The following is a 15674-nucleotide window of genomic DNA, read 5'->3' on the forward strand; positions in this document are numbered from 1 at the left end:
TTCGATCAAAACCAAAAGGCAGAAACCTTGCTTTTCTTCGGGCAGTTAGATAAGATCTATCAAAATGAATGTGCTATGCACTTGACTGAGTATGCCACAACACCCAGCACTACTAATCAGAGCTGTATCTTTAAGATATTCATGGTTTAAAAAAATGAAAATATTCTTCCCAAACAAGCAAAGATACATCTTCACATTTCCTCTCGCTCAGCGCTTCCTTAAAGTGGTGCCAAACAAAATCTCTCTAACTTTCAGAACGTGTGTGGATATGATTCTATTATGTGAGTGGCTGGTAATTTTTTTTTCAGAGTTGACATCTTTTGACAGTTCATTTCAAATGATTATTGCTCCAAGTTGTTTTCACTAATGTGAAATAACTTTAAAATCTTAAATTTATCTTTAGACCGACTTACACATTCTTTGAGATGGAAGTTAGAAGTTTGAAGAAAGGAATTTTTCTTTGATTCAACTCCACTTAACTTTTAAGAAACTGCTCTTTCCTGGCAATAAAGACTTTTGTCTATATGATGCCAAAAGAGCCAACAATGGATTCAGAAAGGTCCATAAAAAATAGTCAAAGTTGGGCTTCCCTGGTGGCGCAGTGGTTGAGAGTCCGCCTGCCGATGCAGGGGACACCGGTTCGTGCCCCGGTCCGGGAAGATCCCACATGCCGTGGAGCGGCTGGGCCCGTGAGCCATGGCCACTGAGCCTGCGCGTCCGGAGCCTGTGCTCTGCAACGGGAGAGGCCACAACAGTGAGAGGCCCACGTACCGTAAAAACAACAAACAAAAAAAATAGTCAAAGTCATAATTTAGTAGGTACAAAGAGAACAAGTTAACTGGCTTACTTTTAGACCAGTTATAGTGCTTGAGAGAAATAAATTGTAGAATTCTGGGTTGAGAAAAGAGAGATGAAATTGACAACAAAGCCAACAAGTCACTCTTTGCAAGTCACTCTTGGTCCAAATAAGGCAAGCTGGAAGTAAACTGACCACCCAGCACCTTAGGACTGTATTGCTTTCTTTTTTTTTTTTAATTTTAATTTTTTTTTTTTTTTTTTTGCTACACTCGTGGCTTGAGAGATATTAGTTCCCCAACCAAGGATTGAACCTAGGCCCAGCTGTGAAAGCGCAGAGTCCTAACCACTGGACCACCAGGGAATTTCCAGGACTGCATTACTTTCTATCTCTCAGGAATGGGAGGGTGGCAGTGAGGGTGATGGGTTCGGAAGAGGCACTCTGAATGCTCCGCCATGTTCGACTATGATCCAACTATGATGGGAGTTAGAAGGGAGAGTTTGGAAGTACCCTCTGGTGGGGCTGAGTCCAGGTGTGTCTCTCTGTACCCCCCCAAGTTACGGTGTGCAACAGGAGGGCACTGCACTGGCCTCGTGTTGACATGGTCAGAGCCAAGAAGTGCTCCCTACCCTACCGCACGATTTCCAGTGCAGCAGGAGTCCTTCTAGGGGCTGATCCTATAGTTGGCAATGGACGTCCTTTGAGAGTCCCGAGCACATTGACTTATCCTAACTTCCTGCACTGAGGGACTTCAAGGAAACGCTGTGTCATCTCATTTGACATTTCCTATTTGAACTGCGAGGATGCCACCTCCAATAAACTTACCTTGGCAAAACGCTTGAAAAACGTGTGCCATGATTGCATTAGTAATGCCTTCTAGAATCCATAAGTCACAGACACCTGAAATGATGGCGCAGATGTCATAAACGAAATTTGTAACAAAATGTCACTGAGATCACCTCAAATGACTGCCCCTAAGAATCCAACATGATTGTAAGGCCCTTTGCCTGAAAGAAGGATACTGAAAATCAGCATCATCTCTGTCCACATCTAATTTGATTTCCTGGCTTGGTTAGAGATTAATGACAATAGGGCCGGAGACACATGAGGCCCTTAAATTATATAGAAACACTCAAGCACGCACACACATACACCTCTTTCCATATATGTGTGTATGTATATATATGTGTGTATATGTATATGCATATATATTATAATATATACATATTTAGTATAATAATATACATATTAATATAATCTCAATATAACATATTATATGCATATATACATATATAATACAATAACATATCTTTATATTTCTATTTTATGATTAGCTGACTATTTTGTAAAGGCAAGCTATTTGTCAGAAGGCAGACCAGGCAAAAATTTAGTGCAACCCATCATAACTGGAGGGAGGGAAGAAGTAGGGGCTCTGTATTCATCTGTAGCATCATCTAAACATGACTCCAAGGAGATCTGTTATTTCAGTCTAAAGTGAAGTTAATTTGAGGAAAAAAGAATCACCCTATTTACTTGTTATGATATTGTGTAGCAGGAACAATCTGTTGGAAAAATGAAACTTTCCCTTCAAGCCTAGTTATTGCCATATTAGGTAAACCCACCCATAAAAATGTGGCCGTGTCTTTTACCCAAAGCACCATCAGTGGTGTTTCCACAAAAGAAATATCTGCAAGAACGACCCATTATACATACTGTATTATTCCAATGATATGACATTCTAAAAAAGGCAAAACTGGGCTTCCCTGGTGGGGCAGTGGTTGAGAGTCCGCCTGCCGATGCAGGGGACACGGGTTCGTGCCCCAGTCCGGGAAGATCCCACATGCCGCAGAGCGGCTGGGCCCGTGAGCCATGGCTGCTGAGCCTGCGCGTCCGGAGCCTGTGCTCCGCAACGGGATAGGCCACAACAGTGAGAGGCCCGCGTACCGCAAAAAAAAAAAAAAAAAAAAAGGCAAAACTGTGGAGACAGTAAAAAAAAAACCATCAGTGGTTGCCAGGGGTTAAGGGGAAGGGACTGATGAATAGGTGGAACACAGAGGATTTTTAGGGCAGTGAAGCTACCCTGTATGATACTATAATGATGGATACATGTCATTATGCGTTTGTCCGAACCCATAGAATGTACACCACCAAGAGTGAACTCTGATATAAATTATGGACTCTGGGTGATTATGATATGTCAACATAGGTTCAGTAATTGTACCACTCTGGTGGGGGAAGCTGTCTGGGGGAGTGGGGGACAGGGGGTAAATGGGAAACCTCTGTACCTTCTGCTCAATTTTGCTGTAAACCTAAAACTGCTCTAAAAATATAGTCTTTTTTTAAGGCCCCATTGGCTAAAAAAAAAAGCCCCAATTTGCTTTATGGGTAAATCAAATCCAACCATACATTTCATCTTTCACTTCTTGTACATTCCCCAGAAAACAGTGAAATGGTAAGCTTTTCTATAGATTGTGTGCAGAGAAGAAAGCACAAAGTAATAGGGAAAAAACACACTCATAAATAAATGTGAGTTCTAATCTCAGATCTGTCACTAATTAGCTGTGTGACCTTAAGCATCCTATCTCCAAACAATTATTAAGAATTTTATGTACCAAGAACTCTGTTAGATAATAGGACATACAAGCCAGAGAGAGAAAAGGGCAAATAAATCATTCTGATTAACAGAGACAAATCTCTGATAGAAGCAAGTGACTTATTCTTCCTGGATGGAGGGGACAACGTGTGGAAAGATATAGAAGTTCTGCAACAGAAGATACTAGCAGGGGGATAGAAGGAGCTTGAGTTATGATGAGCCAACATCTCAATTCCTCAGACCTCAATTACAACATCTTCAAAGTAATTGATTTGTATCGGATGCCCTTCTTCCATGAACCCTATGATACCCTTGGTTGCTCTCATCTGGGGCCACTACATCTGACCAGTTTCCATGTACTTTCAGAGCCAGATTCTTGTATTGGGTCCTCTTGACTTAGCACTTCATCCTGATGAAAAGCCTTGTTTTCTGCAAATAGAAAGGTCTTGTTGATGTCTGAGTTTCAAGGACAGAGTCCTAGCTGGACATTTCAGTCAGATGAGTGCAATTGTTTTAATTATCTCATTAACATCAAGTGACACATTTAGGGGAAAATAACATTAAAATGAGGAGAAGTGAAGCAGTGTATTGAAACCTATGGCAGATAGCCATTCAAGGCATCAACATCAGAAATCAAACTTTCTTAGCTGTTAAACTCTTAGCTCTGTAAATTTTAAAAGCAGATATTGGCGGGGGGGGGGGGGTATTTTCTTTCCCACAAATCATGAAACAAATGTCAAGTGGAATTACAAATGGTGTCCCCTCTCTCAGTACTGGAAGTAAGGGTGGGCTGCGTGGGGGTGAAGAATATTACTGTTCCTTGACAACATTATGCTCAGAAAATATCAAAAAGCAAAGAGTTTAAAGTGGTTATTTACACATAATATCCGTGCATATTTACATTTAATATCATATTGGATTTAATTTTATTACTTTCTGGAAGGCAATTGGGAGAAAAATAAGCACAGTGGAATGCTATCTCTTTGGCATGCAGGATCAATGTGATAATCACATGACTGATATAAACTCATAAGAAAATACTTCTGACATTTCATCGGAGCTTCTTAATTTAGTATTTACAATGTCTGTGTGAAATGATATAGTAGTTTATTGTTTAATTATGGAGATGGCAGAATGTAGCAGATTCCTGACTTTCCCCCCTTAATTACTGTTAGCCTGCTTTCAAACTGTTGAATGTGGTATATAAGCTGGTCTACTGTTAGGTTTCCTATTGCTTGGATTTCATATAATTTCTAATCCTCCCTGAAAATGCTTTTAAAAAAAACCTTTTCCTCTCCATTATGTGGACTTTTATTATGAGCAATAATGTAACACAGGGGTATGATTATGGTGAGATAATCACAATGCAAAATAGAAATGATCCTTTGGAGTACAATAACCTGCCCAAAATGATTACTCATCTTGCTGCTGTCCCTTAGATTTATTGCTCCTTCCTGTAAGGTGATCAGCTCTTTTGGAAATGAGGACTGGATTTTTTTTTTTTATTACACTCGATGTGCATAATTTTTAAATGTCATTATTTCCACCAGCAAATGTGTAATAAAGGGTAAGTCAGAATGAGGGAATAAACAAATGTCTTGGCCCTCTCCCCAGCTAATATAGAATTCATGAGCATGAGCTATAACCCAGAGTAATATTTGTAGAAAGGAGACTGAGTTTGTTTCTAGAGTAATTTGGATTTGAGGATGTGAGTTAACTGATCTCTAGGGTTGATGAGGTTGACCAGATGTCTCCTTTCTCCTCCATTGTCCCTTAGGCAATTTTAACAATTCTTATTATGCCTTTGGATTTAACACCAGTTAGATGTCTGTTAGCATTCCTGCTCTGCTGTAGAACGACCACCCCCCAACTCACCATTTTCCTCCAAATAAGCTGTTTCCCCATTCTTGGGACACAGGACCCCACAGTGAAGCCAATGTGAAATATGTCTGTCCCCCAGCAGCAACTTCCATAAGGCCATCTCCCCAGAAGTTGTTTTTCTGATTTTAAAGGCAGATTTATCTTATGGGAAATTGCTCCATTTAAACAAAAGGAAACAAAAGTTATAAAATCCCACTCTCTCCAGAACTGATAGTGAGCGATTAACATTCCCCACAACTTCACAGAGGCTGCCACAAGGGACTCAGCAAGGGAGAATTGATTGAGTCACTTATTCAAGAATAAAAATGAACAGGGTGCCAGGCCTGTTGACAGGGAGAGATATGAATCCAGCCTTATCTTCATGTGCCAGTTGCTATCACACTATTAAGATAAAGCAGGTGACCCAGGTTTATAAGCCACTGACTGGAAGTTGGATAGTGAATTCAGGATTTTTTCACTCTGCAAGTGTTGGCCAGAGCCCAGACAAAGGTGAATTGGTAAATGAAAAATCCACTCTCTAGGAAACAGACATAAGTCACAAATCACAGCACTTACATAGCCAGACAGATCTTTTACTGTAAAGTAGTGGGTAGCCATCAAGTGATGGGAACAGATGAAGAGGGAAGCTCTGAGAGCTTGAAGGTATCTATAGGCTCAATTAGATAAGGGTTCAACTTGATCATCCTGGCTCAACCCCTGGGAGCCATCTTCCCATCAATAAATGAGGTCTACTAAGTTCTAGTCCCTGTTATATGAGTGTGGCCTATTCACTATTCTCTGTTGTAAGTTTTAAAACCAATGAAGTAGAGATATAAAAGTATTTAATGCAGTTATTGGAGACATAAGATATGGATCAAAGTACCGTTGATCTCATTAACCATCGATTCCATATTTGCCACTTGGCCTGATCGCTAAAATGTACTTGTAACTCCAAAATCAATGCAGCACTTTTGCAATCATTTGTGGACATGTATAGAGCAGCAAAAAAACTTGAATCATCAGATGCATGTGTTCCCAGCTGAGGTTGAACAAGTCCCATGCCATAAACAAGTGTCCTCCTCTCAGTCTGTTTTGTGCCACATTTTTATGCTTTTCCTTTAAAATGTGTCTAAAATGGCCTTCAAGCACAGTGCTGAAGTGCTATCTAGGGTTCCTAAGGGCAAGAAGGCTGTAATATGTCTATGCATGTGTTAGATAAACATCATTTAAGAATGAGTTATGGTGTTCTTGGCCATGAGTGCAACGTTAATGAATCAACGGTATACAGTAAGTCCCCTACATTCGAACCTTCAAGTTGCGTAGTTTCAAAGATGCAAACATGGGCTTCCCTGGTGGCGCAGTGGTTGAGAGTCCGCCTGCCGATGCAGGGGACGCGGATTCGTGCCCCGGTCCGGGAAGATCCCACGTGCCGCGGAGCGGCTGTGCCCGTGAGCCATGGCCGCTGAGCTTGCGCATCCGGAGCCTGTGCTCCGCAACGGGAGAGGCTACAACAGTGAGAGGCCCGCGAACCGCAAAAAAAAATAAATAAATAAAAAGATGCAAACGTGTGTTCACATGTCCATTCACTTAAGTTAGTTCACGTGTCTGGCGTACATTGTCATGTGCGTGCATCCTCTACAAGTGGTTGCGCTTTTGTGTACTTTACTGTACAGTACTGTATAGAGTACTGTAGTACAGTATCTTTATTTCAAGCCCAGGATGTCCAGAAGCAAGCATAAAAGCAGCAGCAATGTAGCGAGTTTTACTGTACTTCTCAAGGTACAGTACGTAAGATTAAAAAAGTTTTCTTTATTTTTTGTGTCAGTTTGTTTTTTATGTATTATTTGTGTGAAAAGTATTATAAACCTATTACAGTACAGTACTAAACAGACTGTGTTCGTTGGGTACCTAGGCTAACTTTGTTGGACTTACAAACAAATTGGACTTAGGAAGGTGCTCTCGGAATTGAACTCGTTCATATGCAGGGAACTTACTGTATGTTATAGAAGGTGTCTTTAAACTTTAAACACATAACACAAGGTTATGTATTGACTGGTTGATGGAAATGTTCTGCCAAGAGTCTCCCGAGAACCTAACCTTGTATTTCCCTTAGGAACTGTGGCTTGGTGTTTGCTAATTCAATGTTTGCAGTGACTTTTATAGAACATAACTACCACAAATAAGCATCAACTGTATTTTGAAAAGTAAAAAGTACTAGGTAGATTCAAAGCATTTTTTTTCATTACCTGTAAGTTTTGGAGAGCAAATTCAGAACCTATTACTCAGAGGAAATGGGAGGATTCTAAGGCCACCTGTCCTAGAAATGACTCTGCCATTAAATAGTGTTGATCTTTAGAAAGTCTCTCAATCTTTCTGGGCTCAGCTTGGTATATAAAATAAAGGGGTTACATAAAGGTTGCTTCCAAGTGTCAGGTTCTGCAGAAAGGCTTAATAAATGTTTGTTGAATGAATGAATGGGATTCTATAGTAATCCTAACATGGGAAATTATTCTATGTTGGTAGTGTCATAATGCAGCCAAGTCACACTCTCTTTCGGCAGAAAGAGGCTCTTATCTACCCAATGCCCTCCAAGAGAATGAGAGAAAAAAATACTGCTTCTTCTCCAAACTTCTCTTTTAAATTGGAAGAATCCTGGATGGGCCAATATCAATTCATATCCATCAAATAGTTTCTCAGATCTCTGGCAGCTATATCTGCTAAAAGAATGAGGTTTGGAGATGATAGAATGAAATCATAACTTTGGGAGTATGGGTTTACAAAAATGTGGAGGAGAGAAAGTTATGCTTACACAGAATGCCAAAATAATAGCTAACATATATTGGTCACTCACTCTGTACCAGGCACCCTTGCAGGTTTTAACTCACTGAATACTCCCAACAATACTATACGGGAGAAACTGTTACCCAGCCAAAACTTGGGTCTTGAGTCTGCTTGCCTGTGTGCAGTAAAGCCAATCTACTGACACCAGGTTGTGGTGAAGGAAAGTGCAGCACTTATTGTAAGGCACCAGACGAGGGGTCCAGGACAACTAGTGCTCAAAAAGCCCAAGCTCCCGGATGGATTTCAGGAAAGCATTTTAAAGGCAAGGTGAGGGAGTAGAGTCCCAGGGTATGTGATCAGTGCACAATTCTCTGATTGGTTGATGGTGAGGTAACAGGGTGGTGTCACAGGGGTTAACATAATCAATCCTCAGGCTCCAGTATATCTTGGGGCTCATGATCACCAAGTAGTTAATTTCTTCCACTTGGTGAGGATTTTAGCATCTGTAAAACAACTCAGGAAATGTGCATCAGATACTGTTATCTAGGAGCTTCAGAGAGGAGCTAAAGCAGAGGATATGGGGGGAGGAGTCTGTCCCAGGAAAGCCCCATAGGCTCCTGCTCGGTTACAAAACTATTGTTAATACTATTTTATTTATTTATTTTTCTTAAGCCCTTGACTTTAATTACCTGTTAATAAAGGATAATTTTTAAGTATTTTAGAAAATTATTATCATATCAGCAATTACCATATTGGTGTGCTTTGGGCTTAGTTCTGGGCCCTATCTTATTCCCACCCCACAGTGTTTCTTTTTTTTTTTTTTTTTTTTTTTAACCTTTTTGGAGTATAGTTGATTTACAATGTGTTAGTTTCAGGTGCACAGCAAAGTGACTCAGCTATATATCTCCATTCTTTTTCAGATTCTTTTCTCATATAGGTTATTACAGAATGTTGAGTAGTTCCCTGTGCTGTACAGTACGTCCTTGTTAGTTATCTGTTTTATATATAGTAGTGTGTACATGTATATCCCAGTCTCCTAATTTATCACTTCCCCCAGCATTTCCCCTTTGGTAACCATAAGTGTGATTTTGAGATCTGTGAGTCTGCTTCTGTTTTGTAAATAAGTCATTTGTGTTATTTTTTATTAGATTCCACATATAAGTGATACCATATATTTGTCTTTCTCTGACTTACATTATTTAGTATGATAATCTCTAGGTCCATCCATGTTACTGCAAATGGTATTATTTCATTCTTTTTTATGGCTGAGTAATATTCCATTGTATATATGTACCACATCTTCTTTAACCATTCCTCCAACAGTGGACATTTAGTTTGCTTCCATGTTTTGGCTATTGTAAATAAGTGCTGCAGTGAGCATTGGGGTGCATGTATCTTTTCGAATTACAGTTTTCTCTGGATGTATGCCCAGGAGTGGGATTGTTGGATTATATGGCGGTTCTATATTTCATTTTTTAAGGAACCTCCATACTGTTCTCCATAGTGGCTGTACCAATTTACATTCCCAAGAACAGTGTAGAAGGGTTCCCTTTTCTCCACATCCTCTCCAGCATTTTTTTTTTTTTTGGTAGACTTTTTAATGATGGTCATTCTGACTGGTGTGAGGTGACACCTCATTGTTGTTTTGATTTGCATTTCTTTAATAATTAGTGATGTTGGGTATCTTTTCATGTGCTTTTTGGCCATCTATATGTCTTCTTTGGAGAAATGTCTATTTAGATCTTCCGCCCATTTTTTGATTGGGTTACTTGTTTTTTTCATATTGAGCTGCATGAGCTATTTGTATATTTTGTAGATGAACCCCTTGTTGGTTGCTTCATTTGCAAATATTTTCTCCCATTCTGTGGGTTGACTTTTCATTTTATTTATGGTTTCTGTTAATGCTATTTTAAAGTGAGGCAGGTGAAGCAGAAAGAGGTTAAGTAACTTTCTGCTGAAGGTTACACAGACATTAAGTGGTTACACTGGGTTTTGAACCTCAGTCTTCTGATCGCAGATTCTTGAGGAAGCTTAATGCTTTGTTGGGACTAAGTAACCATGAGCCAGAGTGCAGTAGCATCACCAAAAAGGGTACATATCTAATTTACATTAATATTCCAATTCTATAGCAGGCCGTTCTTTCCTAACTGGTACTCAATTTTTGTGTTGGAACCAGAAAGCATGAGGTGTAGAAAGGACCCTGGTCATTACTCTTGACTTCCATTCCCTGACTCCTTCTATAAATCAAAGCAATCTTGAACTCTGACCAACTTACTGTCTTAATATTTCTTGATTCTGACCAGCCCTCTCAACACTCCCACCTTCATTTAACCCCCCACCATCTCATGCTTGGGTTTCTGCCACAGCCCATGCTGGCTTCCAGGCTTGCATCTTTCCCACCCATTATCTGTAATCCAGCTTGAGGAGTCTTTTCAAAATGTAAATTTGGTACTTACAACCTTTTGATGACTCTCCAGTGTCCCTAGGCATAAACCCATTTCAAGATGCAGGACAATCTGGGCCTGTCTTTCCACCCACCCTCTTCACCTACAGCTTTGGTTCAGTGTCCCATGTTTTTCCTGGAAAGAGACTCCTTTGCACCTCAGGGCCTTTGCATTTGCTGGACCCTTGGCCTCCTGGCTCAATAGGAAATTTGCCTCATGAGATCCCACTTGCCTTTGCATATCAAGTGAGCTACTGCTCACCCAGGGAGCCACCCGCACATATGATTCAGTTCAATGACCCTACCATATAAATGCAAAGTCCCCAACCGATCCCCATCAATATAATAATTACTATTATTATGATGATGATTTAACCCATTTTCACCCTTCACTTTGTAGTTGAAAAAAAATGAAGAACAGAAACAAAGAGCAACTCCTGTAAGAATCTGAAGAAACTCGCAATGAAATAGATAACAAATATATTTATGAGAGGATAGAAAAACTGAATCAAAAAAGAGGAGATCAAATATCCTTGCCATGAGAGCTAAGATGACTTTTGTCATTGGATCTTAAATTTACTCTAAGCTTCCTGACATCAGGTATAATAAGAAATAAAGTGTATTATACAAGTCTCTCTATGTAGGAGAAGAAAGAAAATTGAGTCATTATTACAAAAAACCAAAACAAAGCAAAAAACACATTTTCTCAGCCCTAAATTCTAAAAGGCATTTCTCACATTAGACCTGGAGGGTACTCAGAGCGGCAAAGTGAAAAGCAGAGTGCTTCCCAGACTGACTGCATGTTGTAAGCCCTGTGGTGGTTTCCAGAAGTGCCCATTCTTAGGCCTTGCCCCCACTATTGACAGTCTCTGGGACTGAGGCCCGGGGGTCCCCATAAAATCACCGCAGGCCAGTGCATTCTCTGATTTAGGTCACTCTTACAGCAGATTTCAAATGAATGTATTTTTGGTTTTGAGACTTACCATACTAACCTTTTAGTGTAACTCAGTGAAGGATTAAGCGCCTGAAAGGTGGAGTGATTCTTGAAAGACGCCAAGGTTATGGCCATGGATTGGGAAAAGAATTGAGCATTTTCAAGTTGACATAAAGATTGGTAATAGGGCAAAGGAGTGGACTCCTGGCAGGATGTGTGTTTGTGTACCTGGTTTCGAAGTAGGTGGTTGGAGCCCTCCGTATGGCCATAAGCAACCTTGGTCTAAACAGTACGACAGTGTGATGAAATGCCTTCCTTCACTCACACGGGCAATGTAGCCTGTGGAATCCCTGTGAATTATAGCACAGTTGTCTCTATGCGCCGGAATTCAAAACCCATCTGCAGAGAGCATCCAGAGAAGCCCCTTCTTATTCTCCAGAAGGCAGCAAATGTGGCAATCTCTGCCGTAAACACACATCAGAAAAGAGCTCCATATTTTGCTAAAAGTAAAAGGGCAGTTTGCAAGTTGTTACAGAGTAATCATCTAATTTACTCTGAGTTATTCCTACTAATACTGTATTCTGATTCTGCAAAGAGGCTAATCTTAGCAGTGGGGAATTATGTCATGCTGGCAGTATTTCGATGGCATCGAGCCTCTTTCCCTTAGGCAGAGTTGGCTCTCACTCCACTTTCCCTGGCCACAACTTAACCTAAAACCACTGCAACAGGAAGTTCCCCTTGGAAACAGCACACCAGCCCCAGTGGCTTCTGGATCTGGGGAGAAGCTTACCTGAGCCTAGGTATTAAGAAGCTGGGGGAGTCAAGACCAACCAGATATGGTGAAGGGGAAAGACATCTTGGAAAAAGAATGATGAGGAGGATAAAATAGAGCTTAACTATAAGGATTTATAATGTGTCAGACACTGTACTAAGTGCTTTACATAATTTTATCTCATCGAACGCTTAACACAACTCTATGGGATAGGGTCTGTTCTACCCAATTTACTGATCAGGAAGTTGACATGCAGAGAAGTTCAGGGAACTAACTGCCCTATGTCAGCCAAGGAGTGAAATTGACGAGCTTGGCCCAGAATCCAGGGAGGTTGACCGCAGGGTGATGTACTTAACCCCACAGCGGAGAAGGTGGAGTGCCCATCTGATAAGACTCTGATAAAACTGGACTCAGCAAGCCTTTCTGGGTTGTACTCTTATCTCTGCATTTCCACTGACTCTTTATCCAGTGCTTTGTGTTGTTGTTGTTTTTTTTAACTTAACTCTGTGACTTGGAATGAGAATGAGCAGTATGTACTAGGCAGCAGCACTGGAAGAATATCCCACGGGCGACACACAGGGCCCTTCTTCGTGGCCTTTGCTTCATTTTTACCAGCTCTTCTGCTTTAGAGACAACGGACATGGATCACAGCCGAGCTTGTGCACAGATTTCTACAATCCATACCAGAAATCTGCTCCCTATCACTTTCTAAATCAGAAAGGCCTTTCAGCACCTTTAATCTTTCACCTTTGTTCTAGTACGTGTGAGCCACAGAAAGTCACCGCAGGTACTTAATAGCTCTGTAATGCATTGCATTTTTCCAGTCACCTAAAGCTTGGGTCTGCATCTACACGGTCAAAACAGTTTTTGTTTCAGAACAGTCAATTAGTAAATCTGGCTACCTTAATCAATTCACATCACATTCAGCTAATTTGGTCAATCGATGCATAATGGCTTGTAAAAATGACCCAAATTAGTGCTGCATCATGTTTTCAGCATATAAACCTAGTCCTGATGCTATTATATATGTTGATTGCAGAAAACCCTGGGGGATAGTCTCAAATCCCAATAGGTCTAGAAATCTGTGAATAACGTGCTGCACTCAGATATTTTCCTGGAATTTGACAAATTAAGACAATCATTCTGGGCCGGGAGACTTTTGAGAGAAACTCCGCACCACTGAAATCACTAGTGGATGATCGTTTCCCTCCAGGGAATGAGGGGAGAAAGAGCTAATTCAGGGACACAAGGAGGCAGATGGCAGGAGAAAAGGTCCTGGTTCTGCTACTTTTGTTGTTAATAATAAAATAAGACGTCACAAGTAGCCCCATTGCCAAGTCTAAGTGGGTGACAATATTTCTCCAAGTTTATCAAAAAAATAAAACAAAATAAAATAAACAAAATAATTTTTTTAAAAGTCTTTGAACTGCCCTTTTGTTACTTTTTCCCCCCTTAAAGTTTTCCATGATTGGTTTTCAGTTTAATCAGATAGCCACTGAATAAAAATGTAAGGAAGGTGGAAGGTTTTCCCTAACCCTGTAGGCACAGTATTAATAGAAGTGACAAATTAAAAATTTCCTCCATTTGGTCTTTCATCCACTTGCTGTGTTATTATTTGCCTGCCTTCTATGTATCATGGCTGAGGGCAATTCTTACTATGGAAATATGGTCATAGTATCCACAAGAATAGCAATTAACAGCCGCTAAAGTTCATTGACCTTGTCCTATGTGAGGCTGCCATTATGAATTAACTCATTTAATGCTCATGGCAACCTTTCATAAGGTACTTTAGTGGGTACTAATATTAATCCCATTTTACACATGAGGCAACATTGCATATGTTAGAAGCACAGTAATAATGTCCTATAACTTCGTAGAACAAAGCACATCATGCTGTGCTGGATCAGCTGGGAAGGTAGAGAAGTTTCAAAACTTCAAATCTTGAAGCTCTGAAAAGCAAGGTTTTCTCCATAATGAAATAGCCTCAGGGAAACACCTTACTTCATCGTGTATGACTCAGGCTGGGTTTAGAGAGCATCCTTGTAGGGCCAGAATCCTTGAGCTTCCCTTTCTTCACTGCATCCTTCCCTTCAGTCCTTAGACCGAGCTCTCTGTTTGAACTTCTTATCCACTCTGTATTGAAGAAGTGCAAAGGGCACAAGGCACACACAGCACCATCCTAAGCCCCAAAGGGGACAGGAGGGTGGATCCAAGTGTATGGGTGTCACTGACCCAGCACGATTTTCTTCATTCGCTTCATTCATTTGTTTGAAGTTTCTAGCCGTGGCATCGATTTTATGTGATTTTTTCTTTTCTCTAAAAATATCAAGTTGTCTGCTAACATGATTCAAGCCTGGGACGGTGCAGTTACATGTGGTTTCACCTGCCACTGGAGAAATGCTTTCACCTAGAAAGAGGAGAACATTTTGGTCCTTGCTCCCAACTTGAACCACAATAAAAAGCTAATGTAGACTTTTTCTCACCTTGAACTTCTTTTCCTTAAGCTGATCGTCTTGCGTGCCTGCACCCAATTGTGAAGCGTGTTAGTTGCTTTATTGATTTACTGCATATTCCTAGGTTGGAGCTGCAGAATCACACCTTCTCCTAACAGCTCGGGAATTGCATCTGGGCTGTCATTCACACGAAAGGAAAGGGTTATTGTCAAGTCTAGCCTCACATATTCATGTTAGGTTGAATTTGTATTAGTGATGAGTATAGAGTAAATGAAATAAGACTGATCTGGGGTAGTAAATCTCCCGGATTTAAGTGAGTTTCATATGCAGTTAACAGCATGTAAATTTCCTAAATGTTATTAACAACTTCATGCATGTAAGACCCATCAGCTACTGACAAAGCTTTCATAAGGGAATGAAAAAATAAGATCACATATAAACAGATTTTCTCGAATTCTCCCTCTAGGGTTTTGTCTTTTTGCTATAGATTTTTATTCTTTCTACTTTTTCCCCCTTATTTTAGAACTTGATATTTAATGCTGTTAAGGATTCCTATATTATTGAGTTGAAGCAGAATAATTCTTCAGCTGGCTAGCTCTGATAGCAGACGGCAGTATATTTTCTATTTGGTTTACTTCATTGACAGCTTATTAAAATGTGCTGTCTCTTGTATATTAATTTTGGAGTCCTCAAATCCTGAAAAATCAATCCTTCATCACATGTTTACAATAGAATTGTTGAGTATTTTCCTCCATCAACATCACTGATACACTGATGCCATATCAAGTGTTACAGGGCTCAGGGGGGTTGGGTTTTTGTTTTGTTTTTTGCAGTACGCGGGCCTCTCACCGTTGTGGCCTCTCCCGTTGCGGAGCACAGGCTCCGGACGCGCAGGCTCAGTGGCCATGGCTCACGGCCTAGCCGCTCCGCGACATGTGGGATCTTCCCGGACTGGGGCACGAACCTGTGTCCCCTGCATCAGCAGGCGGACTCTCAACCACTGTGCCACCAGGGAAGCCCTGGGGGTTTTTGATTTTTTGTT

Source organism: Grampus griseus (assembly GCF_964374135.1).
Source record: "Grampus griseus genome assembly, chromosome: 2".
Taxonomy (NCBI): domain Eukaryota; kingdom Metazoa; phylum Chordata; class Mammalia; order Artiodactyla; family Delphinidae; genus Grampus; species Grampus griseus.